This window comes from Lineus longissimus, chromosome 6 (genome assembly GCF_910592395.1).
Source record: "Lineus longissimus chromosome 6, tnLinLong1.2, whole genome shotgun sequence".
NCBI classification, from domain to species: Eukaryota; Metazoa; Nemertea; class Pilidiophora; order Heteronemertea; family Lineidae; genus Lineus; species Lineus longissimus.
The window spans coordinates 9,967,353-9,982,661 of NC_088313.1; positions in this window are offsets into that span (position 1 = coordinate 9,967,353).

Sequence of the window (15,309 nt, forward strand, 5' to 3'; positions counted from 1 at the left end):
ACAAGCCAATATACAGTAGTTTCTCGTATAGCTGGCCCAGGTCTGATTTGAATTTTTTCCAAGTCCAGTGAAGTTGTCAACTTTTACTCAATAGCGATGATGTCCATTTTACTCCAACAATAGCCATTGATGACCCGACCCGATAAGCGGCCTGCGCGTTACGGCATACTCACTTATGTCAGTGCTGGAGGTTACCTGGCGTTTGCGAACAATTTTGAAACATGTTTTATTGTACATGTGTTGTAAAAGCTTCACAACATTAGTATAAGAATAATGCAATCCACGATTTCTACGATTTGTCTTCAAAAAAGGCCAAAATGTATCAATTGAGAAAAACACAAGTGTTTTTCCCAATTAGAGTTGCCTTTATTCCAATACAAAACCGAATATAATCTAGCATGCATTATTCTTATACTTTACTAGAAAGTGTACAGACTTTACAGACTTTACACTGGTATTTAATAACAAAATTAATGCTAAATAAATAGAAATGGAAATTATTTTACCAGATGACGTTTCACCAGAGTCTTGGCGTACGTAGTAGTAACCGTTGGTCTCATGGACAGGATTTTATTCAACTTCCAAAAGTGGTTATCCCACACAAAAATAACTGGTTAGGTATTACCCATTAACAATACAACATAAGGATATGTTTAAATAATATGACTTTTTTAACTTTGATGTTTATGTTACCTCTAATACTAGTTTTTTTCACTCTAAAATAATTTAACATAACTTCTGGGTTAATAAGTTTGAAAAATAGTAAGGACTGTCTAAGACTGATTAATAATCCACTATCGTTTTACCAGAATCAATTTAACCTGGCTGTATGGTTTGCAACAACTGGTTGTGGGATTTCAATTAATGACCATTTAAACCACAGGGATCCAATGATAAGATCATTTTACAGATTTCACGCTTATTAAGAAATTTGTAAAATCATGAAAAACCTGCAAATTCCTTTACCAGGTGAAACACTTTTCAATGAAGTTAACAATAGCATAAATCGTAATAAACTAGGACAGTTATTGACTGAGTTTAAGCTAAATGATGAATATGATTTCTCAGTGTTTGAAAGTAATGGGGGGTGGACTTCCTGGAGTGTACCGGATTACGACCCGACGATAATAGATCCAGGTTATTACATCAATAGTTCGAAAATTAATTATTTTTTAATGAAAGTTTATGAGAACAGAATGCCTCCAAAGTGTAATGAAGATTGGGATGCTGGTATGGTTAATACACAGATATCTGGATTAAGTATTATGTTAATCAACATAAAAATGTTTTTGATGTGATAGAACAGAAACCATGTCGAACATACCAACAGTTTATGACTCTTAAGTCATCAGGTTTTTCAAATCCAGGGATAGAGAGATTGAATGACTCTATCAGGACATTATGTTTACTGTCTTTTTGGATCACAGGGAGAAACTACAACACCGATAGTTGGAATACCCGGGACAGAATTAGATGCTCAGATGCAGTTTAGAAGCTGCTGGAGGATTCAATTGATAAATATGTGGATATTCAGACCACAATTCTAAGGAACCAGAATGCTGTTTCCAAAACACATACAAGACCAGATTTTGTAATAGGACCTGGTCTGTACATCATAGGGTCAAACATGGTTCTAAATGTAGGTAAGATAGATAACTACAATAATAACATCTTGATAGCTCCAAGTAATGCTAAATCTGATCAATACAAAGAAGATGGTGGCACCACCACTAATGGAAGGAGATAGTGTTAAGAAAATAAAGGTTAAGACTAATGTTGAGAAAGTTAAGGATCCTCCTAAATCTGATCAATACAAAGAAGATGGTGGCACCACCACTAATGGAAGGAGATAGTGTTAAGAAAATAAAGGTTAAGACTAATGTTGAGAAAGTTAAGGATCCTCCTGTTACTACCACTGTCCTTAACTTTCTCAACATTAGTCTTAACCTTTATTTTCTTAACACTATCTCCTTCCATTAGTGGTGGTGCCACCATCTTCTTTGTATTGATCAGATTTAGCATTAGCTAACAGACAGAGTGATACCAGAACTGGTACTGATGTTCCTATTAGGGATATTGTTACTCCTTTCACTATTAAAAATGACAATGAAACACATAATACAATTAAGTTCATACTGTATGCAGTCTCTGGGGCATTTATTGATTTTAATGATTATGTAATAACAAAGTATGTAATAACAAAGTATGTATTAACACATTATGTAATTTCTGATAAGATAATTTTTTATTACATAATTTCAGAAATAATAATAATTATATGCATGAGGGAGGTGAAGGGATTGAAACGGAGGGAATGTATGATTTTAGGCCAACTGATACTAGTGACAACATTTATGAAATTAGTATTTCCAACAGACATTGTGATGATAATACAAGCTACAACACTGATGTAAGTAAAAGAAGTAATTTGATTACTGATAATTCATTCTCTACACCAGAAATAGTAAAAGTTACTGACGCATATCTTGAGAAAAAAGAATCCATTTACGAAGCTATTCATGGTGAACTTGATAAAGCAATGAAAGTACAACATGGGATTATGACGAGAAAAAACTAAATAATCTAGTACCACATATTTATGTTGAAAATGACACACTTTATTATTTACTTGAAGGTAATAAACTCTCTGATTTTACTGAAAAACAAAAGAACAAATAGAAAGAAAAACTAAAATCACTAAAAGGTGATTAATTGTCAATTCTTTTAATCTCTGATTAAAGGAATTATTGAAAAAACTTCAATACCATATGTTCCAGGTGAAACAACAGTGCCTATGGAAGGACCAGCAGAAGACAAACTGTATGAGGAAAAGGCAAAGGTATGGTGGATTGACAATGAGAGGGAGTCACAAACTGAAAAGGCTAAACGTTTAATAAAAGATGTATTAATTAAACCAGATTCAGCTATTTTACTAAAGGATAGAATTAAGTTACTTTTTAAAACGTTTCGAGTAACCATTGGTGCCATAGTATTCAGTTGTACATGTAGTTATGATCTTCACAACTCTAGGTTTTACTATTAGTAACGCTCTGAAAGCTGTCCCTAAACCTACACCACCAGGACCTAAACCAGGACCAGAACCAGGACCTAAACCAGACCCTAAACAGAAACCGTCAATACCGGATCAAGTAAAAGAAAGTCTCAAGAAGTTTGCTAATTGGCTTAAGGAACTGGCTAACAAAGCAGCAGCTTCTTTACCTGGAATAATCGGTCCTTCGTTTCATTCCTATTGAAATCAGTGGCTGGTGTTGTTGGTTATCTGGCTGAACACATGATAATAACATTGATTATTATTATTGGTTCAATAATCTATGGATTGATAGGTGGATTTAAAGCATTAAAGTAACGTAGAAGTAGTAAGAACTAATATTGAATTTTACAATAATAATAAATAGAATGGCAACAGGATATTTATCAAACACTGATAGAGTACATAAGATTCCAGTTGGTTTGAAGGCTGATAGACAACATCACATCATCACTCAATATTATGCTACCAAATGTTCTTGGCCAATAGCGTAACTCGATTCACATCATGTGATTTCAAGTCATCACATCGTATCGGATCCAAAAAAGCAATAACGGATCCAAAAAAATGTCGTAACGGATCCTAAAAGGTTTTAATCCAATTTCATTAAAAACAAATTGTTTCATTATTTTCCTTTGGATTGATTTCTTTGCCAAGACATTTGGTTGCATAATATAGCAAATAGTGGATGTTTAAGGTCGTCCGATATGGAATTTTGCTGGACTCAGAAATGTCATGGCGGACTCGCAAAGCCTCGTCCGCCATGACATTTCTTCGTCCATCAAAATTCCATATCGGACTCCCAAACATCCACTATTTGTATATTGTTAGTGGACCCCCGTTAGGAATCGCACACTCAGGTGTACCTAATGCTTTAATGCGCTAAGACACTGCATTCACGACAGATCACCGTGTGATGAGGAGATTATTGAACTTTAGATTTTGACCCCTAAACTAGGACTTAGGGATATGAAAGGGGCACAAACGTGTGAGTAAGAATCCGTATTTCGCTATTTGTGATTTGGACTATCAGTTTTGATCAGATGTTCAGACCAATTGTTCTTTTATGCAGATCAGACCAACGAACCCTACTCGATGATGCCAGAAGCTCAAAGCAGATGTTTATGTTGGACTCGATATTAAAGACCCCACTTTAACAAACCTTTTTATCGTCTTCCGTGTGTTCATCCCTGAGTTTGAAGGCTAAGCCACCCACACTGATACGTTTAGAAGACGATGAGCAAGCTGACGAAACCAAGAAGTCTACAGTTTTGATGTAAAAGTACCGTGAGTTAGTCCGATTTCTGAAGATTTCGACATTGCCGAGTCCCCGATTCCTGGAACCGAGGTTGTTGCCGTATTGATATTACGTACAACACACTGCCGCGTCATTGAATTTTGTGACCTGGAGACGAGGTTGCCTGCCAGCCACACCTGCAGAATTACGCCGCTATAACAGTGAGGCTCCAAAAGGGGATTCCCGTCCAAGATGAGTGGAAAAGAGAATCGAAATACAAGCGCGGGAAATGACATCCTGAGCTTCAGGTTTTTGATACTCCTACGTCCCATACAAAACCCTGAGAAAATCCATTAGAATCGACAGCGAAGGGTGGCTGTTCTGATAACCTGATACACTGTGCGTAATGTATGTATATATAGTGTTTTATATGACAATAAAATGTATATGAATAAAGTTTAAGATAATCCTATCGTTAAATCGCTTTATACTTCATCGATTCTATGCTGCTAAACATTGTGTAGACGTGTAATTGTGTTTTAATTAAGTAATGAAATAAATTTGCAGCGGGGTGCGCGCAATACGAAGGAACAGCACTGAAAAATTCAGAATTTTCATAAATACCCGGATGTTCTAAAAATAGCAGCTAATGAAAATACGCGTTTCATGGAAATTTAACTAACCTACCTCGGACCCGAGCCCTATGGCGCAAAAGACTATACAATTGATAGTGCATCTGAGAGCATTAATTCCTGGGTCCGTGGTTTACGAATTTCCGAGACTCAAATACAACCGACGCTCTGATTGGGCGCTTTTTTTTCTACCGCTACAATCCGTCTGAAGGGCATGGATTTCCCCAGGGGTTTGTAATAGCGAGAGCTCGAGCATATGGAAAACCACTGGGTGCCGAGGATGGGGAAATGATGATGGCGCTGAAGATGAGTTCCATTTAGGTGACGAACCAAATCAAGATGAGTTTGAAGAGGATGATCAACATCCTAGTGAAGATAGAAGACAGTTAAGGAGTGGTTTCTCAGCCCAGATGAAAGGAGCTGAGTTGAAGCAGCTCAGTCGTAGCAGATCCGCTTTGACCGGCCGAATTACTGCTAAGAAGAATTGTTTATCAAGACTAATGGAAGGTACCGATACCGATAATGTGAAAACAATATTGCGGCAAATAAAAGAGCTGATGGACAAGTTTCTTGGCTGTCATAATGAGTATCAAGCACAACTTCCTGTGAAAGAGAGAGAACGGGAAAAGGCCTACTGCGACACCAGATTGGACGATTATGAACAGTTTGAAGCCGAAGTAGCGGGTTGGTTGGATACAATGGTAGTCATGGAAACAGAGGGATTGACTCAACCTGAAACTTTGAGAGGAGTATTTGGCCGAATTGACGTCCGTGCGTCGCCGTTTACACCAGAACATCAGTCAACGAGAATGTTGGATCCGTTGCCACCAGATCTTACCCTGATTTCAAATGTAACACAAGCTACCGAACGAGCACTTTCAGCCATTGCTGACACGCAAAGGGATCTGACGAAACAAATGAGGATTCCTAGAGCCGAACCAGAGATATTTGATGGAGATGAGACCAAGTTCCGTGAGTTCTTCATTGACTTCCAAGAGTACGTAGCCAAATGGACCGACACGGACAGAGAGAGGCTAACACAGTTACGAGCATACACGTCAGGAACACCGCATGAATTAGTGCGTGGCTGTGTCCATCTGAGACCTGAAGAAGGGTACGCAGAGGCTCTTAGACTACTAGAAACAAGATACGGAGCACCGTACGACACCAGCAGAGCATATATCAGGAAAATATCAGCCTGGCCAAAGTTGAGTATGAAGGCTGCAGAAGATATGGATCGATTTGCGATTTTACTTCGGGATAGCCTAAATGCATTGACTGGACTTGGGCGACTGACTGAACTGGAACATCCGTCCATGATGGCCCAGATTGTGGATAAACTACCTGACTGCTTAAGATATAAGTGGATTAGGCAGGATACAGAAATTTTTACGAAAAAAACTGGTAATCCGGCTAATTACCAGAACTTGGTTAAGTTTATTGAAGCACAGGCCAAGGTAGTTATGAACCCCAGGTATGGCACCAGACAAAGAACCGAAGAAGGACCAAAACCATCTCAAGGAGAAAGAAAACAAGACAAGTCACGATCAAATCCGGGAAAGCAAGCACCGTCCAAAGCTGCTTTTAGAGTAACATCCAGCAGTGAAAGGTCCAATGACAAGCCAGGAGAAAGAGAAGATCATTGCAGTTACTGTAAGGAATTGCATAAAATCCAAGATTGTATGAAGCTTAAGAAGTTGCCAAGACCTGAGAGAGGTGAATTTCTGAAGAAGACCGGGCGTTGTTTTAAGTGCTTGGAGCGGGGCCATATTGCTAAAGACCATGGCAATCAGTCAACCAGCCAGACAGTTGTGAAACCTGAGACCCCCAGTTCTGTAAACAAATCAGAAGCTGTAAAGTCAGGAGAAGCCGTGAAAACTGTGAAAACAGAAGAAGTAACTTCAAGAAGAATTGGAACCACTGGGAGAATTGCAATGGCAGTCTTACCAGTCAAGCTAAGAAGTTTGGATAATGGAGTAGAAGTTACTACGAATGTATTCTTAGACAATGGAGCCGGAGCGAGTTTCATCACTGATGGATTGGCGACCAAGATGGGACTTACAGGCCAGTCTGTGAAAGTTGACCTATCCACGATGCTCCAGAGCTGTGCTAGTGTTGATTCAAGAAAAATCCAGAGACTTGAAGTCAAAGGCCTTTCCAAGGAAGATGAGTGGATCAAATTGAATGAACTCTTCACACACAGTACGATTCCCATCAAGCCTTGGGAAATTCCCACAGAGAATGATGTTAGGAAATACCCAGAGTTAAAGAAAGTTGATCTGAAAGTTGTCGATCACCCAGTTGAGATACTCTTTGGAGCTAATCAACCAGAAATCACACGGCCAGTAGAGATCATTCCCACAAAAGAAGATGGACCCTACGCTATGCGGACCAAGATCGGCTGGACGCTACTCGGACCTGTTCAGAGGGGCCGGATGAATATTGCTTCAAGGCCTCTCCAAAGACTTACCGTTGAAGAACTGAACAACAACATGAATGCTCACTTCAGCAGAGAATTTGATGACGGACCACAGGGCGAAGAGATTCGTATGTCCAGAGAGGAAGAACGCTTCATGACTAAGCTGCGAGGAACCACCGCCTACACTGGAGAACGATATCAGGTCCGCTTACCGCTGAAGGATAAACTTCCAGCAGTTCCAAAGAGCAGACCAATGGCTGAACGTAGATTATCTGCAGTGTTGAAACGAATGAAAAGAGACAAGAACTATGCGACTGCTTATCAGAGCCAGATGAATGACCTTAAGAAAAAGAGATACATCGAACGTGTTCCAGAGAATGAACTTGATGTAAAACTGATGGTATCTACCACATCATGGTGTAATCAGCGAGAGAAAGCAGTCCAAGTTGCGAATCGTGTTTGATGGTTCAGCTGAAATTGATGGAATTTCAATCAACAACCTGTTGATGAAAGGGCCAGACCTGACAAACAGGCTAGACGGAGTACTACTAAGGTTCAGAGAGTACCCAGTTGCCGTTAGCAGTGACATTCAAGCCATGTTCCACCAGATACAAGTACCGCCAGAAGATCGAAATTGGTACCGATTTTTATGGGTCGATGACCAAGGCCAGATTGAAGATTGGAGGTGGACAGTACATCCCTTTGGATCGAAACCTTCACCAGCCATAGCATGCCATGCGTTGAACCACGGGTTGGAAGAACAGGCTGATGACAGAACAAGGGAGAGTTGTATCGCTGCTAAACAGACATTTTACGTTGATGATCATCTCGACAGCTTCATAGACACTGAAAGGGCAGCAAAACACGTTAAATGTGTTGACGAGACATGCCAACGCTCAGGATTCCTGTTGAGAAAATATGCCAGTAATCATCCAGAGATCATCAACTGTATACCCCAGGATCGCCTCGCTGAAATTGGGAGTGAAGTTAGCCTAACAGAAGATTGTAAAGAGATGCCAACACTTGGTATGAACTGGAAGCCTGAGAGTGACAAGTTGACCTACCGAGCTCCAGATCTCAAGGAAGTTAAAACCAGACGCGAGCTTTTGTCAAACATGACGAAGCTGTTTGATCCGTTGGGGTTTGTGTCACCATGGATACTCAACTGTAGATTGATTGTACAACACCTGTCAAGGCTGAAGCTAAATTAGGATGACCTTGTACCAGAAGATGAACTTCGAAAGTGGATCAACTGGAGAGATGGAACTCAAGCTGTCACGGAGATAGAGTTTGAGAGATGTGTGACCACTTATACACCTGGACCACACGATGAACATCAGCTACACGTGTTCGGCGAAAGAGCACATGGTGTAGCAGCTTACATTCGCACTCAGAGTGAGGATGAGATTGACTCCAAGCTGATCTACGCTAGATCCAGAGTAAATCCGCAAAAAGGAGAAACCATGCCAAGAGCGGAGTTGGTTGCAGCTACGTTGGGAGCAAAGACTACTGCAAAGTTGAAGAAAGAACTACGACTACCGCTGCAGAAAAGTGTTAATTGGACAGATAGCACGATTGTCCTTGAATACCTCCGAAATGAGACCATTCAAACCTCAGTCTTTGTCAGAAACCGAGTTGGGACGATTTTGACTCTCACCAGAGTCGAGGATTGGAGGCATGTGCAAGGCAGAGAAAACCCAGCTGATATTGCATCAAGGGGCGGGACAGCCCGGGATCTAAGATCAAGCCTATGGCAACATGGGCCAGAGTTCCTGCGACTGCCTGAGGAGATTTCAGTAAATCGCATAGAGGGACAATCAGCAGCAGACAAAGGAGTAGATCACACCATTTCAGTACTGAATAGACTCTCCGATTGGGAAAGGATCCTAAACCTTGTCCAGTGTATGCTGAAGCCTTTCAACCTTGAATATGAGGTTTCAACAGCTGATGCCAGAATTCATGCCAAGGTTGCAGTCCTGAGAACCATTCAACGAATGTACTAAAGTGCGGAGTTACAGAGTCTGCGTGAGAAATTGACAACTCCAAGATGCAGCAAAATTCGTAAGTTATGCCCAGAGATCGACAAAGATGGCTTACTTCGCGTCGGGGGAAGATTGAACAACAGTCTGCTACCACATGAGGGAAGACGACCAATCATACTGCCAGGTGGAGAGCCATTGGTCCGAAAACTCATCCGCAGGATCCATTGGATGGAAGGCCACGTTGGAAGAAATCATGTGATCTCATCACTGCGAGAACGATACTGGGTCACGGGAGTCACAGTAGCTGTCAAGCAGGTTTTAAAGGATTGCGTGTTATGCAAGAAATACCAAGCAAGACTCCAGACTCAGAAAATGGGAAACCTACCTATCGACAGAATATCTGCCACAAGAGCTTTCGAGAATTCGGGAGTCGACTACTTCGGACCGTTGGAGGTGAAGATATCAGGTCGTTTGTACAAACGGTACGGAGTACTCTTTTCATGCAACTATACTAGAGCCATTCACTTGGAGCTGACTCGAAAGTTGGACACTCAGTCGTGTCTCTTGGCAATCAGCCGATTCACGAACCGCCGGGGGAGACCAAGGAAACTCAGATCCGATAATGGAAGTAATTTGGTTGGAGCTTCCAAGGAGCTGAAACAGGACTTACTTAAATTGAACAAGGAGTTGCGGCTCCAAGAAAAATTAGCAAAGGAGGAGATTGACTGGGCATTCAACCCCCCTCTTGCAAGTCACTTTGGAGAACACTATGAACGGCAGATAGGATCGGTCAGAAAGATTCTATATGGACTAATGAACAAACAACGATTGGATGAGGAGGAGATGCAGACAGTTATGGTGAAAGCAGAGTGGATCATGAATAGCAGACCACTAACCGCATGCAGCGCTGCTGACACTTCGGTCGTCGCAATAACTCCGAATCATTTAATGGGATTGAACACGGTGGAAACAGACACTAGTGTAACTGAGGAAAGTGACATGTACCGAGGAAGATGGAAAGGCGTGAATTACGTGACTGACCAAATCTGGAAGCAGTTTAACAAACTGTATGTTTCATCATTGCAGGAGCGAAACAAGTGGCAGGATGCAAAATCAGACCTGCAACAGGACGATATCGTTGTGCTACAGGACACTTCAGTTGGTAGAGCCTATTGGCCAGTTGGTAGGATCGTGAACATTCACAAAGGAAGTGACGGTCATGTTAGATCATGTGAAGTTCGCACTCAGAATGGAACCTACCGTAGACCAATCACCAAGTTAGCCAAACTGCTAGAAGCAGATGACTAAGTTCAGGTTATGGAAAGATACAGTGACTTTGTGTAGAATTCGATTACTTCGTTCGTTGCGCTTTAGAACCTAACGTGTACTATCGCATTAATTCTTTGGACTGAAAATTCAAGGAGTTCTATTTGTGTTGATGAGCAAAATCAGATGCGCTATTAAGTTCAAGAGATTTCTTGTTTATGTGTTTCATAGTTCGCGTTAATATTCTATTTAGAGGACCCGTTAAATATAGTTAGTTTTCGTACTAGTCTTCGTACACTCTTTTGGACTTGTAAATCCAAACGCAGTCGGATTTAAGGGGCCGGTGTTAGTGGACCCCCGTTAGGAACCGCACACTCACGTGTACCTAATGCTTTAATGCGCTAAGACACTGCATTCACGACAGATCACCGTGTGATGAGGAGATGATTGAACTTTAGATGTTGACCCCTAAACTAGGACTTAGGGATATGAAAGGGGCACAAACGTGTGAGTAAGAATCCGTATTTCGCTATTTGTGATTTGGACTATCAGTTTCGATCAGATGTTCTGACCAATTGTTCTTTTATGCAGATCAGACCAACGAACCCTACTCGATGATGCCAGAAGCTCAAAGCAGATGATTGATGTTGGACTCGATATTAAAGACCCCACTTTAACAAACCTTTTTATCGTCTTCCGTGTGTTCATCCCTGAGTTTGAAGGCTAAGCCACCCACACTCATAAGCCCTTTCTTCTGCTAATCCAAAAGAAACACTGTATGTAAGAATACCGGCATTAAGAGAGAATACATTCTTTGTACCAAAATCTATATATCTGTCTGCTGATGTAACCATTTTCGGTGATTCAAAGAATAGTGTGGTTAATAACCTCGGTAGAAACTTGATATCAAAGATGGTAATTAAGTGGGGAACAGAACAGATATTTGGCCTCAACGAATACAGTCATTATTTGACATTTAAATATTTGTGGTTAAAAGAAGAGGAAAGAAACGATAGGGTGTTTCAATGTATTCAATCAGTCAATCTAAGGAAGTTAAGATCTGGTGTATCAGAAGCTAATGTCGCTGGTGAAACTAGTGATGAAAAGACACTTAAGAAAGTGTTCGGTACTAAATACAAGATACCATTCGATTTTGAACTCCATTTTACAAGTTTCCAATTTCCGAGGATGTGATTATTGAGATTACATTAGCATCCAAAGAGGAAATAATAGTAACAGACAACACTGTAGCTATGAACTACAAACTTGAAAATATATGTCTATTAAGAGGAAGAGAGAGTAAACCCGAATGGATGTTGCCACCTGATGATTAATTTTGATCCCCTTTTAACTTTAAGTTCTTCTATGTAATACTTTAAGTCTTTTTGCCTTTGGTTTAACATGAGACCAATGAATAAGACAGAAAACAGACAGTTCTACAGTAGACTGGAGTCTTTTTAAAGAACAACTGGACAGATCAATTAATTTCATGAACAAAATGATGAATGAAAACTGGTTCAAGCAAAGCACTCGTAACAAAGTCAGGTTTATCTATTGAGACCAAAATGTGGTATCAGATTGGAAAAGAGTTATTCACCAGTATTTTTGGGATTACCCTGATTTTTATCTTAGCTTTATGATTAATGATTTTAAACTTAGAAATGATTACTTGTATTCAGAATGGTTTAACCAATGAACTTTCAAAGTTATGTTATGTAACAATTGAACAATTTACTAGTTTTTATTCCACATATCAGTTAATTACACCAAATGACTTGAAAATAAGGTTCCGTATTTTTACTCTTCATAAATGAATAGAACTTGGGGTTACACTAAAAGACCAAAGAATTGGAAAAATAGATTAGAACAGATTTACAAAGAGCTAGAGGAACTAGAAAAGAAAGATGAGGCATCAAATCATGAATTATCAAATCATGAGTTATCAAATAATAAACCAGTAATAGCACCAATTGACATCACCCCATTTGTTATTAAACCACCTCTTGTGCCTGTGGTTCTAGAACAGTTAGATCTACTAATACTACAGACAAATAAAGTAATGCTGCTGTTAATTCTAGCTTTTCGCATTAATGAAATAAAAGACATAAGTATGCTTTATCCAGATTTAAATCATCAAAATATGATCGTGAAACAGATTAACCAGCCTATTGTGATGAAGTCCCACTTAAACCCTCATAATTTGAATCCTCAGGGTTTCAGACTTAATCAAATCAGTGAAGTTAAAAAAGTTCTTTGAATCTGAGATTGAATGCAGGCAAAAAACATTTATGAAGTACAAGAAAGCTTTTGATGTGATTACTGGGATTAGCCATGCCCTAAATTTCACAAGTGTGGCTAATGGCTCTGCTGGTATTTCAGCAGTAGCAGGAATCATCACTGCTCCAATAGGTTTTGCTTTGTGTGGTGTGACAATAGCAAGTGCCATTATTTCATCACTACTTAGTTTTCAGAAGAAGGTCACACTCAGGAAAATTGAAAAGCATGAGAAGATATTGCAATTGGCCATTTCCAAACTTAACACTATCAATGATTTGGTCAGTAAAGCATTAACAGATTCGTTCATATCTATAGAGGAATTCAGTTAAATCCTCAAGGAGAATGAGAAGTACACTTCCTTGAAGAATGCCATAAGAAAGAAACAAAGGGAGGCTAGATCTGATACCAGTTTTGACGTAGAAACCCTTAAGAAGACTTTTTTAGAGGAAGGGAAAAAACTAGCACAGACAGAGATGTTAGAGAAATTAAAAAGCAAGTAATACATCATCATTTTTATCATTAGTTTAATGTACAACAAACATTGCCTTCAGCGCATTCATTCCTTTAATAGAGTACTTTAGTTAGACTGTCTTGAAGACCAGGAGTTAATTAGGTGTAACCCCTTATGTTGTAATCCATTACAAAACATGGGGTATGTACGTCCTAGGGACCTAAAACATATCGCTCATTATTTGATGATTCATAATACTCATGATACTCATACTCCTGTTTCTCATACTCCTGTTACTCCTACTCCTGATACAGCAGTACAACCACCTATGAAACAGCGTGACATAAGTACAGAATCTAAGGTTGGATTATGTCGTAATTGTAAGATATGGACATTGTATGAGTATGCAAAAAACATGAACCCATCAAGGTACACAACTAAAACTACTAAGTACAGGTTTTGTACCTATTGTAATGCTGTTGCTTATGATGATGACTTCAAAAAGTCTAGAGATTAGTATTGAGAATAAAACATGTTACTTTGATACCATACTTAGAAGGCTTGGACAGAGAGGTCTATCAGAAAAAGTAGTAAATTTTCTAAAACATTTAAAAGGATACTTCTCTGGTCCTAGAAAATGGCTTAGTAAGGAAAAGTATGAAAAGAAAGTTCGGTCATCACTAAAAAATGGTAATAATACTCTACCTTCAAAGTTAGTTTCAGATATTGAGTCAATGGTATTTCAATTTCACTGCGGAGAGTATGATTGTATTTAGAGACAGAATTCATTAACCATGTGTAACAAAATTAACCTTTAGCTTCTTCGTTTCGTCTTGGGACCGGTTTGAGTCCGCATTGTACATACAACCGCTGTGCCGTCAGTACTCGTTCTCCGGGTTTGCATTTTATGTGTACCTAGAAGATTTTTACTGGAGCAGATTTTCGTGTTTGAAGACAATTTTACACAAAACTGTGTGGTGTTAGATCATCAAACTTTGGAGAGACCTTTGTCTCCTTAGGACCAATTTATCTAGAGCTTCCTGGTAAGTTTATAAGTAACTGTGTATTTGTAATAAGTGTTTTTATGGGTGCAATTTCGGACTTTTGTAAACTTGTCCGCCATGTTTGATGACGTCATTCTCATCAATTTGTTTGGAAGCTGGACCTTTGTTTTCACGTGTTGTAAGTTTAAAAGTGGTTCAAAAGCAGGATATTTAGAGCATAAACGTGTTTTAAAGTGTTTCATGTGGTAAAACTATGTTTATAGCATCTGGGGATGTCGATTTCAAAGCTCTGGATTTTGAAGTGTGGTCACAAATTGTGCCTAAAGTTGGTGCATCTTTCAAAACTTTGAGCATCTTTCAAGAATCGTGATTTATCTGGGGACGGGGTAGCCCGTGGGAGGACCCGTAAGGGGGTATAAAAGCTCATGTAAGCCCCAAAACAATGAGATTGCCTGCACACCAGGCCCAATTACACCAATTACATCAATTAGACCAATTAGCCAACTAGCGGTTCTCCTAGTAGAACTCTTACTAGTACACTGAGAATTATCATTTAGGCCTAGGTAAGGTTAGTACTGTCTTACATTCTGTCAGATTCCTCACGCACATGTTCATGCATTGTGTAGCTTGCTAATAGCAGCACTGGTTATCCATGAGGATGAATGTACTTTGATTAATCTATAGACAAAGCAAAGGCAGTAGCCTTGATCTTTTTGGTTGTACCAACTCCAAATTGACTTGAGTCTGCTCCTAAACACAGAGGGTTATATTTGAGCAATCCTATCTAATCTATTGATTATCTATCAATTCTAAAGATGCCAGAACCTTCGGTTCCCCTGAATGCACCAAGTGTGCACATATATCCAGATGATATCATCATCATTGGCACTTTTATAGAACTAGAAGATCTAGTTGAGTTTTTGGACGAGTTAATTGAACTCTTGGTCCGTCTTATAGAAGGCGAAGATATTGACATGAGTCAATATCCTTCT